This window comes from Mauremys reevesii, linkage group 14, assembly GCF_016161935.1.
Source record: "Mauremys reevesii isolate NIE-2019 linkage group 14, ASM1616193v1, whole genome shotgun sequence".
Taxonomy (NCBI): domain Eukaryota; kingdom Metazoa; phylum Chordata; order Testudines; family Geoemydidae; genus Mauremys; species Mauremys reevesii.
Genome location: NC_052636.1, coordinates 11,226,878 through 11,245,910, shown reverse-complemented (window position 1 = coordinate 11,245,910; position 19,033 = coordinate 11,226,878). Strand labels below are relative to the sequence as shown.

Genomic DNA, 19,033 nt, shown 5'->3' with positions numbered 1-19,033 from the left:
AAGAGCAAAGTAAGTTACCATGGAAATTAAAGATAAATTCACAATCGAAACTTTACACCTGATTACACTAGGCCGTAGTTCGGTTATGCCACAGGAAGGCTTAATGCTCGAGCTGCAGTGCATGCTGGGCAGGCTTAAGGCCGGGCTCCCCATGGCAGGAGAGAAGAAGAAGACGACTTTGCTCACAGCCAGCGCCCTGCCCCCACTCCCAAGTCATTAATGGCTCCCCCAGGTCAGCCAGAATGGAGCAGCAGTTTTAACTCCACGAAGTCCACTTATGGCTTACAGGCAACTCCCAGACCCACCATGTCGGCCAGAAAGGAGCCCACTCAGCCTCGCCATTGCTGCTTTTCCTTCCCCCCAGAACCTCGCTTCTCCTGGGCTGCAAGGAGCCACCCCTGGGAAGCCAAGAGGCAGGCACAGGATTCTGCCTCCCAGCAGCCAACCGCACCTCCCCTGGCTTTGCAGAACGAATGGTGATGCTCTACTAACCCCGTTTAGTTGCAATGAGGTGCTTACTTTCTGCCCTGCCTTTCTCAGCTCGACTTTCCTCTTTTCCCCCATTCCTGCCTCATTTCCTCCTTTGGCAAGTCACGCAGAGGAGGCCAGCAGGAAGAGCCGGCCTCCACCGGCCAACCTCCAACAGCAGAGGAGGCCAAGCCACAAGCCTCCAAAAGGTGACACGCCGCACTCCTCTAGGTTCTCCAGCCTGACGCCAAGGTGCTTTCTTCACTGCTGTCAGCACCCTCTGTCATGCAGGGGTTGGAGTTATCCCAGGGACAGGCCAATAGGAGAAGGAGGAGGCCTTCCTGAACAGCAAGGGGATCTGGGAAAAGGAAGCCAGCATGTTTCTGCCTGGTTTTGAACCAGGAACCTTTTGCGTGTTAGGCAAACGTGATAACCACTATACTACAGAAACTCCATCTGCTTGGCTGTTGCTCACCCTGGCACAGACCGATGGACAAACCTGGAGAAAGTGGTGGCAGCCCTTCAATAGGCCAGCTGGCAGAGCAGAGGACTGGAGCGGGCACTCAGGAAGTCGTCCTTACGTCGCCCTTGTGACTCCAGCTTGAGGGAGAGCTTCTTTTTCTTCCCCTTGCTGACAAAGAGCAAGAGAAGAATGAAAGGTCAGGTGGGCCAACTCGGTGCAGAAGCCCATGCTGTCTTTTCCTGCTGCATAGCCTGAAATGAGGGACTCGTGGCAGTTAAAGGCACTGCTGCACTTTCAGAAAACATCCCACCCGTGCACAAAGGGGGATAGACGAGCGTGTTAGTCTAGCACGCTCCCAACTGAGCTACTTCAGCAGCTGCTCAGTTTCTTTTTGGCCTCCTGCTTTTCTGTCTGGGATGTTGTTGTCAGCTGTGGCACAGAAAAAGGACGTCATTGCGAGCGGCCCATGCAGACAAGATTCACTTTTGCCTTCCTTGCTCGGCTTTACTTGCTTCCTCGCCCTATTCCTGCCTTAGTTCCTGGGTTACCTGAAGGCAACGGGGAGCCAGCAATACCAGGAGGAAGTTGGGCAGCTAGACCCTGGTGGCAAAAGTCCTGCCGCCACTTGCCACCCCACTCTCTTCTCCCAGCGTCACATATTGGCCACCAGGGACTTGGGGCCCAGCAGCGCAATGGAAGGCAGTGGACAGAGCCACCCTCGCCTTGAAGCTCCAGCTCATTAAACCACATCTTCAGTCACTGATGGCCAATGAGAGACCGACACCGCTTGCTATTTTAGCACTTAGAAATGCCATTGGTCAGTCATTGGATCTCTGTAATGCTGTTACAGAACAAATGAACATAGAATCTCAGTGTGACATTCTATACCTTTCGGGGAGCGGCTGTAACCCCCATAATCATCGTGATCTTACATATAGAGCATGACTTGTAAGGTATCAGGGAAAGGATATGATCGGCTGAAAGTCACTTCTCTACCCATAGATGTAGACCACTCATGCATATGAAGTCATGAGAATTGTGCAGTGTGATTGTCACTGTGCTGCAAGGTGGGGGAGTCAGCCAAATATTAGCTCCCTAGTGGCAACAGCAAGGAAAATAACCAACACCCGGACAGGGTGTCAAACAACCCATCGACAGCCATTGTCCAGCAAGGGCGCTCCATTGCAATGACTCACCGGCAGGAGGACTCCCCAGGGGCATTGCTCAGACTTGCTTGGAGAGACGCAGTGATGCTCACCTGACTCTGAAGGGGGGGGGGGCAAAGCCATGAGGGAAGAAAGGACATGATAAAAGGAGACACATTCGCCAGGCTTTATCTCTCTCTGTCACCTACATCTATAGACACCCCCACACCAAGCAACTGAAGTGCTGATGAAAGGGGAGAGCCTGGCTGAAAAGCCACCAGCCAGCCTGTGGTGAGAAGCATCTGAGTTTGCAAGGGTACTGAAAGGGTTAAGATCAGCTTAGTATTACAAGCAATGAGGAGTCCGGTGGCACCTTAAGGACTAACAGATTTATTTGGGCATAAGCGTTCATGGGTAAAAAGCCCACTTCTTCAGATGCATGGAGTGAAAATTGCAGATAGAGGCATAAATATAGATTGGAACATGAAGTGATGGGAGTTACCGTACAAGGGGAGAACCAGTGTTGAAGGCTAATTCAGTCAGGGTGGATGTGGTCCTCTCCCCATAATTGATGGGGAGGTGTCAATACCAAGAGAGGGAAAATTGCTTTTGTCGTGAGCCAGCTACTCCCAGTCCTTATTCAAGCTCAAATTAATGGTGTTAAGTTTGCAAATCAATTGTAACTCTGCAATTTCTCTTTGAAGTCTGTTTTTGAAGGTTTTTTGAATGGCTACTTTGAATTATTAGGTGTAAATGTGTAAATGTGCTATTGATTATACAAGTCCCGTATGATCTCATGATTTGGATTCCTGGTTTTTCACCCAGGCGGCCTGGGTTCAATTCCCAGTGTGGGAACAATGCAGAGCTTTTGCTCAGAGGGGAGGCAGGAAATGAAAGGAATGGGAAGGGATCCTGCCAGCAGGGGAGTTGGACAGTGTTGGAAGGGGATCCCAGAAGTGGGGGTGGGGCAGTGGTCCTGGGGGGAGATGAGGGAAGGAGCCCAGCTCTGGGGGCAGTTGACAGCCGGGAGAGCACCGGCCGGGCCGGGGGGGTGGGAGGAGTGAGTGTGTCCCTCTAAACTCACCACCAGGAGACTTGGAAGAATTACCTATTTGTTGGTAAATGTCAATTTCTGTGTAAACACACGACCCAATGGCAAAATCTTTCCATCGATAATCATCAAAACTAACAGATGGGCAAAGTAAGAAACATGTTGCTTGAGAACTTATCCTATTCTAATCCTCTAGGGTTCCTTTTGCCTTAGGCACCACCACGTGGGCATTTCATATCCCTCCTCATTTTCACACAGACACACAATTTCCTTTGCACAGATCCATGAACAGCAAAACCTCCCTGTGTCTATTGTCTGAGCCAGGGCATTCGATTCCACTGAAACCTTCTCTCCTGCAATGGCAATGGTCAGACAGAGGGAATGCGTCCACCTTCCCCCTGGCAGTGAGATATTCACTCTCCTCTTCATGCTACTGCTGTTATTCCATGAGTCATCAAGGATGGAATAAAAAGCTGAGTTTACTCCAGGGTGAGGAAAGAAAGGAGCCACCAATGCTCTCAAAAATCTCAGTGCCCAGAGAAAACCTGCCTCTGTTATTGGACTCACAGAGGTGCTGGCAATACAACGGGAAAAGGGACTGTCTGAATTTCCAGGGCAGGGAATGAACAATCTACAGCAACATCATTACCCACAAACACACCCTCATCATGCTCCAGCCAGTAGGGAAATGGGCAGGAATTCTTGCGGTTCAGCCATGGCCACACGTACAGAGCTGCACAGCAGTGAGTGTGCTGGGGAAGCTGGTCTGAGCAAACAATTTGTAATGACCCTTCAGTGAGAACAGAACCAGAGTGTAGAAAGGCCCCTGTGTTAAGTGGTTGTGGCTGAGGCCTTAGGGAGCTGAACTAGAAAACCATGGGTGTCTTTCTGTAAAGGTTTGATCCTTGCCAGCTAGGCAAGGCTGGTGTGTGGTGTCTCCATGGCTGTACTTCCAGGGTCTGATCACCCACGGTGCCATAGGGAGCTAAGCCTAGACATATTCAGAGGCTAAGGTAAGGTCAATATTTCAAACAGTGAGTCTATGCTGCTGCAGCTCAGTAATGGAGATGCTCTGTGCCAGGGTTTCTCAAACGTCCTTTCACTGCAACCTCCTTCTGCCAAAATAACTTAATACGTAGCCCTGGAAAGAGGGACCAAGCACCAAGCCCCCCCACTCGGGATGGGGGGAGTGCTAAAGACTGAGCCCCAGTGGGGGGAGGGCAAAACCAAAGCCTGAGGGATTCAGCCCTGGGTTGGGGGGCTCAGACTTTTGGCTTCAGCCCCAGGACCCAACAAGTCTAATGCCAGCCCTGGTGACCCCATTAAAACAGGGTCACGACCCACTTTGCGGTTCTGACCCACAGCTTGAGAACCACTGCTCCATGCTGCGGGGGGAGAGTTTTCCTGTTGGTGTAGTCAATCCACTTCCCCAGGAGGTGGCAGCTCTGTCATGGGGAGAAGCTATATCAGTGAGGGTGCAAGCTGTGGTGTTGACCACATTTAAGAAGTTTAATCAAACCCCATTTTTAAAACCACCTGTGGTCTGCGAATGACAAAGGAGCTCGATGATGCAGGGTCTGTCCTTCAAAGTCCTGGAGATCACGGATCCATGCTCCTGTTGTAATGGGGGTATAGCTCAGGGGTAGAGTGTTTGATTGCAGATCAAGTGGTCCTTTGTTCAAACCCAGGTGCCCTCTTTAAAGAAAGAAAGAAAAAAAATTTCTTCTCCATTATGTTCAGGAGCTCCACCATACAAGGATGCTTGAAATGAATGTGAACACTCAATATTTCACTGTCCAAATGCATAAAAACCTAGCAAACCTGTCCATCAGCTGAAATCAGTTCCAATCCTCTAAGTGTTTAGTTTATGTTTTCATCAATTAAACAAAGGTATCATTCCCTGAAGCAGAGCACAAGTTTGAAATACAGGCAGCACAGAGCCAATATTCATAATGTCAACTACAAAAAAAGATACACATCTAGAGATAGCATCATTATAATCAGCCAATCAGAACCTCTCCATAGACCCCTTACATTACCATTTCTCTGTAATATTGGCTGCAAATATAGAACAGTGGTCACAATGGTGATCTATACAGTTACAGATTATGTCAATAACGTCACAGGAGGTGACACGGCATCAGTGAGACTGATACTGGAATACTGCCTCCAGTTTTGGTGTCCTCATTTGAAAAAGATGTTGTGAAATTGGAGCTGGGGCAGCAAAGAGCCACCTAATGTTCTGAGGACTGGAAAAAATGCCTTCTAGTGAGCTATTGAAAGAGCTCAACCTGATTAGCTTATTAAAAGAAGATTGAAAGGTGACTTAATTGAAATGCCTTAATGGAGAAAAAAGATTGGGTATTTAAGGGCTCTTTAATCTAGCAAAGAAAGGCATAAGAAGACCCAATGGCTGGAAGGTGAAGAAAGACAAATTCATATTACAACTAAGGCACAAAAATTCAAACAGCGAGGATGATTCACCACAAGAACAAGCTACCAAGGAAAGTGGTGGATTCTCCATCTCCTGATGTCATTTAATGAAGACTAGATGCCTTTCTGGAATGTGTTTGCCTCAAAAGTAGCTATTGTGTCCTACAGGAGGCCTGTGATATGCAGAGGGTCAGATTAGATGCTCTAATGGTCTCTTCTGGCCATAAAGCCGACTAATTTCAGAAAAAACTGAGTGTAGCATTGGGAGCAGCGTCTGATGTTTCCCTGTCTAGCCGGCTTACTGCCTAGAACGAACGCTCCTTGAGTGGGGTGATCCACAGGGAGTAGCTCAAACCTGCAAAGTGCCTGGCCAGGGGCAGGACATTGGCACAGCAAGGGAGGGGTGTGGCAGTGACATCACAAAGGCCTTTTGCAGGACCTCAGCCTATTGGTCAGAGGTGGTGGGGAGGTGGTGACCTCACAGAGAGATGCTGACATCAGCCAGGCAGGACAGGGGCGAGGGGCCAGGGAAACCTCAGAGACCCCTGTGGCTTTGCTTCAGCAAGTCTCCTTCTCCAGGTCTCTCTTTGAGGACTGAGAGAATATTCGGGTTCACGGACGTGAGAGCCAGGAGGAACCTCTTTCGAGTTTTCTCCTTCCCTTTTAGTGATTTTACTAGAAAACAGCCGTCCCTGTTTAGAAGGTAAGAGTCTCCTGGAGGTTTGAAAGCTGTTCAGTCTGATCCATCTGGTGACAGTTGAATTCTAGGCATGGAAAACACGAGCTTAAGGAGGCAGAACTTTATTCTGCACCTGGGATTTTGTCCCTTAGAATCACTGGGGACATTAGGGTTTGTTCTTTTTGCTTCCCCTCTTCCTCCCTCCTCTTTTTCTCTTGCTTCCTTTGTCCTTTTACTTGTTCCCCTCCCAACACCAGGAGGGTGTGTGTGTGGGTGTATGTTTGTGTGTGTTGCGGGAGGTTCACCCAAAAATATGGGGCTGAAATAGTGCTTGGGCAGTGATCCCCATCAATGACCTGGGCCATCCTTTGGGCTCGCTGGTGAGAACCCTCAGCCTCCCATCCTCAGTCTCTATCCCTGATTGGCTGAGCAGGGGGTTATTGACAGGGATGAGACTCAGGTCCTTGGTGTTCTCTTTTAAGAGCAAGGAAATAAGTCAGAACCAGTTCTATGTTTGGTGAATTTTGCTGCTTCTCTGCATTAATGGTCTCTGAGGAGAACTGCAACGTTAGTGAGAATCGTGAACTGCTCACATACTTGCTGAATAATTACTATCACTGTTGGTCTGGAGCTCATCAGAGCACTTTATTCAGGTCATTCACTGTCTGAAATTCAAGATCCGATGGTAAGTTTGAAAATCAGGGCTCTTGGGTTCTATTCCCAACTCCGCCACTGGCTGGGTGTGTGACCTAAGACAAGTCATTTCTCCTTTCTCAGCCTTAGCTTCTCCCTCTTTCAAGTAGGGATAATAATGATCCGCTCATACCTACCTCACGGTGCGTAGAGGCAGGGTCGGCTCTAGGTTTTTTGCTGTTCCAAGCAAAAAAATTTTTGGCTGTCCCCACCCTCAGCCCTGGGGTCCCCCGCCAGAGGAGCCTGCTAACTGAGCCCTGGGCTTCCCCCCATCCCCACAGCCCCCTGCCACCCCAGCCCTGGGCTCTCCCCCCGCCCCCCAACACCCTGTGCCAACAACATAGGTTTGTTCCCAGTCCGCCAAGGCTGAGCTGCTCCCGTTTATACTCCGTCTCCAGTCGGCGCATACCCAGAGAGGGTGAGGCCTCTTCAGCCCACATGGCGCAGTTAACCCTAGCAGTGCCAGGTCAGGGTGGATGCACCTCATCACAGACAGCATTTCCCAAATGTTGGGATTAGCTAGGAGATCTCTTCAGGAGTAACCTCCTGTAGGGACTGGGTCACAAATACCTTGGGAACCAAATACCTGGGCGTTTTCCTAGTTCCAAATCACTTGCTGTGGAATTCTATCCCTGGATCATCTGAGACAATATTGACTTAAAGAACTGAACTACCCTGTGCACTTACTTCGGTCAGTTGCACCCATTTGGGGTCTGCTGCTGTTCACCTTTTCAGAGTGGAGATTTAAACATACGACTGTTTCTTTGATAATATGTTCAACAGCTTGGAGTATTCTCTCCTGTTGACTGACCTGCATTTGAATTTTCTCCATGTCATCATGCAGGAATAGGGGGAAAAACAAACCTGAAGTAAAAAAATGGTAATTTGTCTGAAATTTCCCAAAAAAAATCTGAGCTACATTCTGTCAAACAAAACTAACATGCAGTTATATGACCAAGGAGCCTTCATGAAAGATAGAAAACCCATCTCACAGAGAGGTAGAAGACACTTTCATTTTAATTTAAAAGTGAAATTCCAGACTAGGTTACATCTGATGTCTCAGAATCAGGATGAGAGATTCTCCCATGATCCAGTGAAACCTGCTTCACCCAGCGCTTTCTCATGCATCCGACGAATTGGATATTCACCCACAAAAGCTCATGCTCCAAAAGTCTGATAGTCTATAAGGTGCCACAGGATTCTTTGCTGCTTTTACAGATCCAGACTAACACGGCTACCCCTCTGATACCTTTCTCATTAGTGTTATTTACAGGAGTTTTAGCAGCTTCATAACGGGAGAAAAAACAGCCGACCTTCCCAGAAGCAGCTTTGCCATTGAGGGAAAAGGGGATTTGAACAGTGCTTGGGATCCATTTGAAATCCCCTTCCAAGTCTGACACTTTCATCGCCTACCAGACTGACTCTGATTTAGGATCAAAGACGTGTACAAGCACCATTCCCAAGCATGGACAGCCAAGAACATGACCCCACCAGACACGTTGGGAAGCGAAGGAATACGAAGGGGTGAACTGTGCATGGCTCAGGCACAAGGTAACAGTTCTGGGGTGATGGGGAAGGATGGAATGTCTGAGTCGCCCTACCTCCTTCCAGTGTCACAGAGCCTAAAATGACCCTTATTTCCCTGACACTGCTCCAGCTCTTCATCATATTTAAATACATTTTAAATGAGAAAAAAAGTCAACAAAATAACTGCTGTTCTGCACAATCCAGGGTAATGTGAGAACAACTGGGAATGAGACAATGTCTCCTCAAAGAGGAACTTGACGTCTCTAACAGTAACTTTGCACTGGCATGAGGAGTATAAATGTGAATCTCCAGGTTTGTTTAGAAAAGGAAATGTGATGATGGTTAGCTCAGACAGGAGGAAATGTGCAAGATAACTCCACTGACTATCCATAGCCCATGTCTTTAGTGCAAGAATAGTTCTCTTTTTACATCAGGAAAGTGAACTCAAGCTAGCTAACTCCATGACAACCACAGTGATGAGACCCAGGTAGATTTTATCTCAACGTAGCTGGCTGAAGACACCCATCTCCCCCACCTGGGGTGATGACATTCCTGGTAGAAAGGTCACACACTCCAATGACTCGCAGGACAATGGAGTTGATACAAAGGACCACAGAATCCACCCCAAAGATGGGCGAGCTTCAAAAGCTCATGTGTGGGAGCTGAGGAACTACAGTGTGCAAAAGATGCAAACAGCCTTAACACTCACTACTTGGGAACTGTCAAAAGAATTAAAGAAAAAATCTCCTGACAGCTCTAGAGAAGGTTTTTATGAAGTTTATCTCCTTTACGAATTCTCTGATGTTTAGAAAGGCCTGAACTATGAGTGAAGCTTTTCCCACACTCGCAGCATTCATATGGTCTCTCTCCGGTGTGGACTCTGTAATGTGTAACAAGGGTTGAGCTCCGAGAGAAGCTTTTCCCACACTCACTGCATTCATAGGGTTTCTCTCCTGTGTGGACTCTCTGGTGAGAGATAAGAGAGAAGAGGTGAGTGAAACTTTTCCCGCACTCACTGCATTCATAGGGTCTCTCTCCTGTGTGGATCCTCTGATGCATAGTAAGGTTTGAGCTCCGAGAGAAGCTTTTTCCACACTCGCAACATTCGTAGGGTTTCTCTCCCGTGTGGACTCTCTGGTGAGAGATAAGGGAGGAGAAGTGACTGAAACTTTTCCCGCACTCACTGCATGCATAGGGTCTCTCTCCTGTGTGGATCCTCTGATGCACAGTAAGGTTTGAGCTCCGAGAGAAGCTTTTTCCACACTCGGAACATTCATAGGGTCTCTCTCCTGTGTGTGTTGTCTGATGAGAGATAAGGGCTGATCTCTGAGTAAAGCTTTTCCCGCACTTGCAGCATTTGTAGGGTCGCTCTTCTGTGTGGATTCTCTGATGAGAGTTAAGGGTATATCTCTGAGTGAAGCTTTTCCCGCACTCACAGCATTCATAGGGTTTGTCTCCTCTGTGTATTTGCTGATGCCTACTAAGGGCTGAGGTACGATTGAAGCTTTTCCCACACTCACAGCATTTGTAGGGTCTCTCTTTCCTGTGGATTATCTCATGTCGAATAAGGGCTGAGCGGTAATGGAAGTTTTTCCCACACTCACTACATGTATTTTCTCGCTTTTCAGTGAGGATTTTCTCCTGGGACGTAGTTTCCTTGAGGTCCCTGTGAGTTCCCTGACAATTAATGGGTTCATCCACTCTCTCCTCTGAGTGGTTTCCCTGCTCTCTCTCTGGTCTGGGGTAATTTTCACCAGCTTTTCCCTGCTCATGGGGGCTGGACACACTCCCTTTGGCTCTTCGCAGTAATTCCCCATGCGCTTCGGCGAGCTCAGCATCTTCCTGGTGAGGATTCTGCTCCTCGCTCTCCCTCACCACCCCATCACCTGCTAGAAGAGAGGAGAAATCTCAGAATTGGGGATGGAAAGGCAGAGAACAAACCCAAGTGCTGGAGAGAGAGAAAATAAAAATCAGGGACTGAACTCCCCCAAACTCACCCCACAGGGGACAGTGGAGGGGATCAATTCTGCTCCCCACCCAGGACCGGCCTTTAGGGGGGGGCGTACGGATGCCCCACCCAAGGGGGGGCCGGGCGCAGGGTTTGGATTCCCACCTGACCTGCTGCCGAGAGTCTCGCTGGGCTGATGGAAGTGGCACAGGGAGGCAGATAAGCAGCTGCGTGGGGGAGTGGGATAGACCTGAGCTGCAGGGGGAAATTGGACGACCAGCCGTCAGAGCCAGGTGACTGCTCCGGAGCAGAGGGGCCCCTCTCCGCCCTGCTCCACGTGTGCAGCTGCTGCTGTTCCTGTCCCCCACCCCTCATTCACCCCCGGAGTCGCCCCGTCCACCCCCGACTGGCAGCATCCTCCTGACTGCTCTGCAGGGGGGAGGTGCTGATCGATGGCGGGGTGATCCCCTCCCCCCCACCCGGGTACCCGATTTCCACTGAGCTGGGGTGCCGGGACAGGGGGAATCCGCGTGTGCTGCTGCCTCTCTGGGGCCGGAGCTGCCGGCAGCTGCTTGTGTCTGAACAAGCCTAGTTCAGGCTCCTGACCCTGGGAACTTTCTTAAAGAGACAGCGCGCTCACTCACTCAGGCACAGACTACCTTCACACACACACACAGTCCTTTACACACTCCCTTCAACATACACACACTCTTTAATATCCTCCCCTCAACACACACACACACTCAGTCCCCCCAACACACACCCCAGGGCTCCCTGCATCCAGGTCACTTCCCCACCTGGGCTGTGCTGAGACATCAGGAGCAGCTGCTCTCCTGCCCTCCCCTTACACAGCCTGCAGGGAAAGTGACCTGGGTGCAGGAAGCCCTGACATCGCTCCTTGCTCCCCTCTCCCAGCCCCCCAGGGCTGTATGGAGCGGGGGAGCAGCAGTCCAGTGGGGGACCGAGCAGCAATGCCAGCTGCTTTGTGCATCCAGGTCAGGTTCCCCACTTGGGTGCAGAAGGGGGATGCCGGGGTTAGAGGCAAAGGGGGCACAGTGCAGGGGTTGGGGGCACAGGAGAGTGGTGCAGGGGGTAGCAGTGAAGGGGTGCATAGAACCATAAAATATCAGGGTTGGAAGGGACCTCAGGATGTATCTAGTCCACCCTCCTGCTCAAAGTAGGACCAATTCCCAACTAAACCATCCCAGCCAGGGCTTTGTCAAGCCGGGCCTTAAAAACCTCTAAGGAAGGAGACTCCACCTCCCTAGGGAACCCATTCCAGTGCTTCACCACCCTCCTAGTGAAATAGTTTTTCCTAGTATCCAACCTAGTCCTCCCCCACTGCAACTTGAGGTCATTAGTCCTTGTTCTGTCATCTGCTACCACTGAGAACAGTCTAGATCTATCCTCTTTGGAACCCCCCTTCAGCAGTTGAAAGCAACGATCAAATCCCCCCTCAGTCTTCTCTTCTGCAGACTAAACAATCCCAGTTCCCTCAGCCTCTCCTCATAAGTCATGTGCTCCAGCCCACTAATCATTTTTCGTTGCCTTCTGCTGGACTCTTTCCAATTTTTCCACATCCTTCTTGTAGTGTGGGGCCCAAAACTGGACACAGTACTCCAGATGAGGCCTCACCAATGTCGAATAGAGGGGAACGATCACATCCCTCGATCTGCTGGCAATGCCCGTATTTGTACAGCCCAAAATGCCGTTAGCCTTCTTGGCAACAAGGGCACACTGTTGACTCATAGCCAGCTTCTCATCCACTGTAACCCCAGGTCCTTTTCTGCAGAACTGCTTCCTAGCCATTCGGTCCCTAGTCTGTAACAGTGAATGGGATTCTTCTGCCCTAAGTGCTGGACTCTGCACTTGTCCTTGTTGAACCTCATCAGGTTTCTTTTGGCCCAATCCTCTAATTTGTCTAGGTCCCTCTGTATCCTATCCCTACCCTCTAGCATATCAACCACTCCTCCCAGTTTAGTGTCATCTGCAAACTTGCTGACAGTGCAGTCCACGCCATCCTCCAGATCATTCATGATTGCGGCACAGGAGTGGAGTGCAAGGGCTGGGGTGAAGGGGGCACAGTGCAGGGGTTAGGGGCTCAGGAGGGGGCAGGTGTTGGGGTGCACGAGGGGGGCAGAGGTTAGGAATGAAGGGGTGTAGGGATTAGGGGGTGCAGGAGGGGGAGCAGGCATTTGGGGGTGCAGGAGGGGGAGCAGGCATTTGGGGCAAAGGGACACAGTGCAGAGGTTGGGGGGAGGGGAACGTGGGTTGCCTAGGGAGCCCATGGGAGCCAGGGGCACCAAAATGCAAGTTCGCCCCAGGTGCCATTTCCCCAAGGCCGGCCCTGCCCACATCCCATCCAAACACTCAGTAGGAAGGGAGGGAGCTCCAGCCAAGGTGTCAATCATCATCTCATCGAATCATAGAATTCAAGATCAGAAGGGACCATTATGATCATCTAGTCTGACCTCCTGCAAGATGCAGGCCACATAAGCCGATCCACCCACTCCTTAGCAAGCGACCCCTGCCCCATGCTTCGGAGGAAGGCGAAAAACCTCCAGGGCCATTGCCAATCTTCCCTGGAGGAAAATTCCTTCCCGACCCCAAATATGGCGGTCAGCTGAACCCCGAGCATGCGGGCAAGACTCTCCAGCCAAACCCTCTGGAAAAGGTTATATCATACCATTGACCCATTGTACTATTTACTATTGACTATTGACTAAACCCGTTATCCTATCATACCATCTCCTCCATAAACTTATCTAGCTTAATCTTAAAGTCATGGAGGTCCTTCGCCCCCACTGTTTCCCTCGGTAGGCTGTTCCAGTATTGCACTCCCCTGATGGTTAGAAACCTTCGTCTAATTTCGAGCCTGAATTTCCTGACTGACAATTTATATCCGTTTGTCCTCGTGTCCACATTAGCACTGAGCTGAAATAATTCCTCTCCTTCCCTGGTATTTATCCCTCTGATATATTTAAAGAGTGCAATCATATCTCCTCTTATCCTTCTTTTGGTTAAGGAAAACAAACTGAGCTCCTCAAGTCTCCTTTCATACGAAAGGCCTTCCATTCCTCGGATCATTCTAGTGGCCCTTCTTTGTACCTGTTCTAGTTTGAATTCATCCTTCTTAAACATGGGAGACCAAAACTGCACACAATACTCCAAATGAGGTCTCACCAACGCCTTATATAACGGGACTAGCACCTCCTTATCCCTACTAGAAATACCTCGCCTAATGCAACCCAAGACCGCATTAGCTTTTTTAACGGCCACATCACATTGCCTACTCATAGTCATCCTACGATCAACCAGGACTCCGAGGTCCTTCTCCTCCTCCGTTACTTCCAACTGGTGCGTCCCCAGCTTATAACTAAAGTTCTTGTTAGTCATCCCTAAATGCATAACCTTACACTTCTCACTATTGAATCTCATCCTGTTACTAATACTCCAGTTTAGGAAGGCCAGGAGTGAGAGCTGCTGGGGACTGTCCTGAGCTCACAGAGTCTGTGTGGGGAATCCCAGCGGGTTCTCTCAGGCACTTACAGTTTCTGGGTTGGTTTAATGTTTCCTCACCTGTGCAGGGACTTCCCAGGATCTCGCTTTCCATTGAACCAGGGAGATCCAGGACCCACGGCTCTTCCCCTCGTTCCAGCTGGAAGATCACAGAGGGTTGGGAAACTGGAAACCCTGCTCAAGGGAAAGAAAACAAAGGAGATCAGGGGAATTCATAGGCCATCTATCATCATAAAAAACATTCTATTAGTTTAACCCCAGTCCATTTTAAACAATAAAATCGCAGGGCCAGCTCCCCAGGTGCTCAAAGGTGCAGAACACTCTGCTTAGGAGGGATTTAACTATCCCCTTCTTCGCGGGAAACACACACAGCCAGACACTCATTATCAAAGTGGCTCCTAAAAAACAGAGACTGGAACTGCATTTCCCAGAAAGTGAAGACTCCAGACAGAGGGTAAGTGTCCCTGGCACTGCTTCTTGCTGACAGACAGGTCCAGAGCCAAAGAGAGAGTCCAGGGGAAGCTGGGAACAGGAAGCATGGGCTGGGGGGGTTCAGTGGAGTAAGGACCAGGAAGGGCAGGGATATCACTGAAGGCAGGATCTCAGCAGCATTAGATGTCAGGAAAGCACATCCTGCGGCATTAGGGAACCTAGCGAGTCAGGTATAACGGGAGGGGGCATAAAAAACACTGTGTGTGGAGAAAGCTGGCAAATTAGATGGTGTAGTTCAAGAGCCACAGACCAATTCTTCTGCCAAAGGAGAATGTGAGAAATAAGAATCAGGCCATGTGACTTCAGGAGGGACAAATTCAAAGATCCAAAGAACATGCAGAGAAGAGAGACGGCGGCTCTTGCAGGTGGGGATGGAAAAGGAAGAGTCTCTGTGGTTCATGGAGCCAATTAGTTCGTTTTATCATTCATTGATCATTGTTATGGTGATCTCATATGTTATTTCAGATGTAGTCACTGTGTACGCAATAGATTTAAGTTGTAGGTATAGACAGAAGACAGACAGGTAGAGCCCTGCATGGATACAAAATTTATATCCGCATCAGATCTGCGATCCGCAAAAATGGCCCATGGATATCTGCAGATTTTCAGGGTTCTAGGAACAAAATTTGTACCTGCAGCCGATCCACAAAAGAGGTCCGAATTCTCCACCAGGAGACATGATCAAAGCAAAGGGCTAAGGCAATGAATCCTAAAATCTTCTAATATAGGCTGGAAGGGACCTCAGGAAGTCATCTACTCCATTCCCATCGCCCTGCGGCAGGATCAGGTGTAAATATGCCAGAAGTTTGTCTGACCTGTTCTTAAAACCCTCCTGGGACAAGAATTCCACAACCTCTCTTTGTAATCCATTCCAGCACTTCCCTATACTTATCGCTGGAAAGGTTTTTGTATTACCCACCCTCAACCTCCCTTGCAGCAGATCAAGCCAATTACTTCTCCTCCTACCTTCAGTGGACGTGACGAACAATTAATCACTGCTCTCTTGTAACAACCCTTGACATATTTGAAGACTGTTCTCAGTTCCCCACTCACTCTTTTCTCAAAATTAAACATGCCCAGTTCTTTCAACCTTCCCTCATAAGTCATGTTCGAGGACCAGGAGGGCGCTTTTTCCTTCTGAATGGAGATGCGCAAGGTGAGGTCAGAGAAAAGGATGTTGGAGTAACCGAGACAGGAGAGGATGACTAAGAGCTCTAGCTGCGCGGATAGATAGGAAAGGCCAATTGTTAAGGATGTTACGCAAAAAGAAAATGCAAGGTGTAGGCACAGCCTGGATAGGAGGCCCCAGAGGGAGCTCCGTGACAAAGGTATTGCACAGTTATGGGCCTGAGTGACAGGCAGCACAATGGTGCTGTCTGCGGCGGTAGAGAAAGAAGGTGGGGGGAGGGCTTGGGGGAAATATTAAGAGCTTTGCTTCAGCTGTTGATCGTTAGCTGATGGCTGGACATCAGTGAGGAGATGAGAGAGGGGCCGAGATTTCAGTTGCGACAGAAGGAGGCAGGCCAGGAGCAGAGAGGCAGAACTGGGAGTTAGGAGCACAGAGATGGTAGTTGAATGTGTGTGTGCGGCTGAGATTCCCCAGAAATAAGGTGCAGAGGAAGAAAAGAAGAGGACCAAGGACAGAGCCCCGTGGAACCCAAACAGAAGGCTGGAACGGGGGTCAGCCAGCTCATTTTAAAGACACTCTAATGCAGCGACTGGAGGAGAAGGATGTGACTCATCATGGACCTCTTCATGCCACCTGGCAGAGGGCACAGGGTGCCTAATGTTTTACTGGGACCCCACAGACCAGGTACACGCATATTCGTTCACCCAAAGGTGGCGTGTCAGGTGTCTGTCGAAGAACTAGTTAGGTAGGTCTTAGGTAGCTCTTAAAAGCTTTGCCAGTCCAGCTCTATTGTTTAAGGCTGTGAAAAAGTGCACACACACATGCGCACACACGCACACCATCCAACATGGCTCTGCTGGCCAAAGCTCAATTACAGACACAGCTATAGTGGCAAAAGCATCCATTTTTTAAAACAGGAAACTAAATGCTCATAAGCTACATTAACGCAGAATTAAGGTTGCCCAGTGCTGTCTCCTGCCTTGCACCATATGGACGGTGAGTAAACTTAAACCTCTGCAGACCAGGAAATGAAAAGTTAATGTAAACTTTTCCCCAACCCTTAACCCTGTAGCTGGCCAGAACCAGTGAGAATGGTTCTGCGTGGGCCGTGCAAAGGTTAACCAACTGCCACAGGGACTCAGGTATTCAGCTCAATGCAGCAGTAACGGGATGAATTCTATGGTTTGTGGTATAAAGGACGTCAGAGTAGATGACCTAATAGTCACATCTGGCCTTAAAAGCTATGAACCTATATCGATCCGAGGAAAGACTAAGACATTGTCTGTGCTGTGCTCACAGGTGGGAATCCCAGCATTTATCCGCATGCCCTCCAGCTGTGTGCACTGGGCCAGCTGTAGCTGTGACTGGCTGATGGAGGGATGGGTTGCAGCAGCTGGGCAGAGCTGTGCCTGTGCTATGCAGAGAGGTGCATGTGAAACGTGGGGGGCAATTCTGCCTCATTTCCGTGCTGAGTGTTGTAGGCTTGGTCAGCAAAGATGCCCAAGGGTATGTTCTTGCCATGGGGGTTGTCAGCACCCTGGTGGCGTATGTTCGAGTGATCTGTGGGGCTTAGTGAGGGGTAAGTGAAGGCAGCGACTCAAAAGGAAAACTCAGGTTGAGGGCAAGGGGGTAGTAACACTGTGCAAGTCTCAGCTGGCCTGTGTGCAGGAGGTTCAGTACTGGAGAGCAGGCCAGGGGGAGGAAGCTTCTGTTTGCCATGATGGAGTTGAACCCGAATATTATCTTAGCAAAGAGAAGAACATGTTAGACATTGTGCTGTACTGCTCTGTTCCCAGAGCGCTGTGTAACAGGGGAGGGGAGAGGGCTAGTGTGGGTGTCTCTGGCATGTTGGGGTGATGCTGAAACAGGGCAGAGCAGAGGTGGCATTGGGGGAGTGGCAAGAACCTTAACTCTGCATTTCTCCTAAAAACCGAGGGGACAGGAACCCTTACCCAGCGAGGTCACATTCTCACAGTTCTCCTGCATGACCTCCCACTAGAGGGCTCTCTGAGTGGGGTCCAGCAGAGCCCGCTCTTCCCTGGTGAAATGCACAGCCACCTCCTCAAAGGTCACCGGCCCCTGAAAGAGCAAGAGCCCAACACTTAGAATCTGCTGCCCCAATCAGAACCCTACTATTCAGGGAGGAAAGGAGCCAATCAAATGGAAGCTCTGAGAGAGTCAGCAGAGTCCTATCCCCATACTGCTAAGAGCAGCCAGGAGACATCTGGGTGAAGGGACCAAGTGAGAGCCCCTTGTCTCTCCCAGCAGATCCACCACAGACCTACTAGCCAGAGGCTGATACAGGAGATGGAGCCCCCAGTAGGGTCCAGGCACTGCCCCATGGTACAGAACCCAACACCCTCCCCACTGCCAGCAGCTGGATGTGAGGGGCCGGGACATCTTCCCTACACCTCCCTGCTGGGTGCCCCCTTTCCATGTCACACCAGCCCCTGGCTAGCAGGCTGAGGATTCAGCACTGGAAGTCTGGTCAGTTTTCCCAGCCCTGCCCAGAGGGTTGCTGTGTCTGTTTCCTGTTTCACAAATTAGGGAATTTTCTCCCCCAACACCCAAGTGTTTCTTCTGAGAATCTAGGCCCATGTTAACATAAGAACGGCCGTACTGGGTCAGACCAAAGGTCCATCTAGCCCAGAATCTGTCTACCGACAGTGGCCAATGCCAAGTGCCCCAGAGGGAGTGAACCTAACAGGCAATGATCAAATGATCTCTCTCCTGCCATCCATCTCCATCCTCTGATGAACAGACAGGGGCGGCTCTAATATTTGGCCGCCTCAAGCAGGGCAGCATGCCGCAGGGGGCACGCTACGGGGCGCCGATCCCGCGGCTCCTGGTGTCCTCTTGCAGCCGTGCCTGCGGAGGGTCCGTTGGTCCCGCGGCTCCGGTGGAGCTTCCGCAGTCATGCCTGCTGCAGGTCCAGCCGAGCCGCGGGACCAACGGACCCTCCGCAGTCATGCCTGCGGCAGGTCCGCTGTCCCGCGGCTCCAGTGGACCTCTCGCAGGCATGACTGCGGAAGGTCCACTGGAGCCGCCTGCCGCCCTGCCGGCAAAATGCCGCCCCACACGCGCGCGCTTGGCGCGCTGGGGTCTAGAGCCGGCCCTGCGAACGGAGGCGGGACACCATTCTTACCCATCCTAGCTAATAGCCATTTATGGACTTAGCCACCATGAATTTATCCAGTCCCCTTTTAAACATTGTTATAGTCCTAGCCTTCACAACCCCCTCAGGTAAGGAGTTCCACAAGTTGACTGTGCGCTGCGTGAAGAACTTCCTTTTATTTGTTTTAAACCTGCTGCCTATTAATTTCATTTGGTGACCCCTAGTTCTTGTATTATGGGAATAAGTAAATAACTTTTCCTTATCCACTTTCTCAACATCACTCATGATTTTATAGACCTCTATCATATCCCCCCTTAGTCTCCTCTTTTCCAAGCTGAAGAGTCCTAGCCTCTTTAATCTTTCCTCATATG

At 50.1% G+C, this 19,033-nt stretch overlaps 1 non-coding gene and 1 pseudogene across 1 annotated transcript; one reads left to right on the top strand and one right to left on the bottom strand.

Moving 5' to 3' along the window:
• The window catches only part of LOC120381836, a 67,032-nt pseudogene that overhangs the window by 9,186 nt on the left and 38,813 nt on the right, over positions 1 to 19,033 (top strand).
• On the bottom strand, positions 847 to 919 carry TRNAV-AAC. The gene has a single exon. It is a non-coding gene; the product is annotated as a tRNA-Val (tRNA).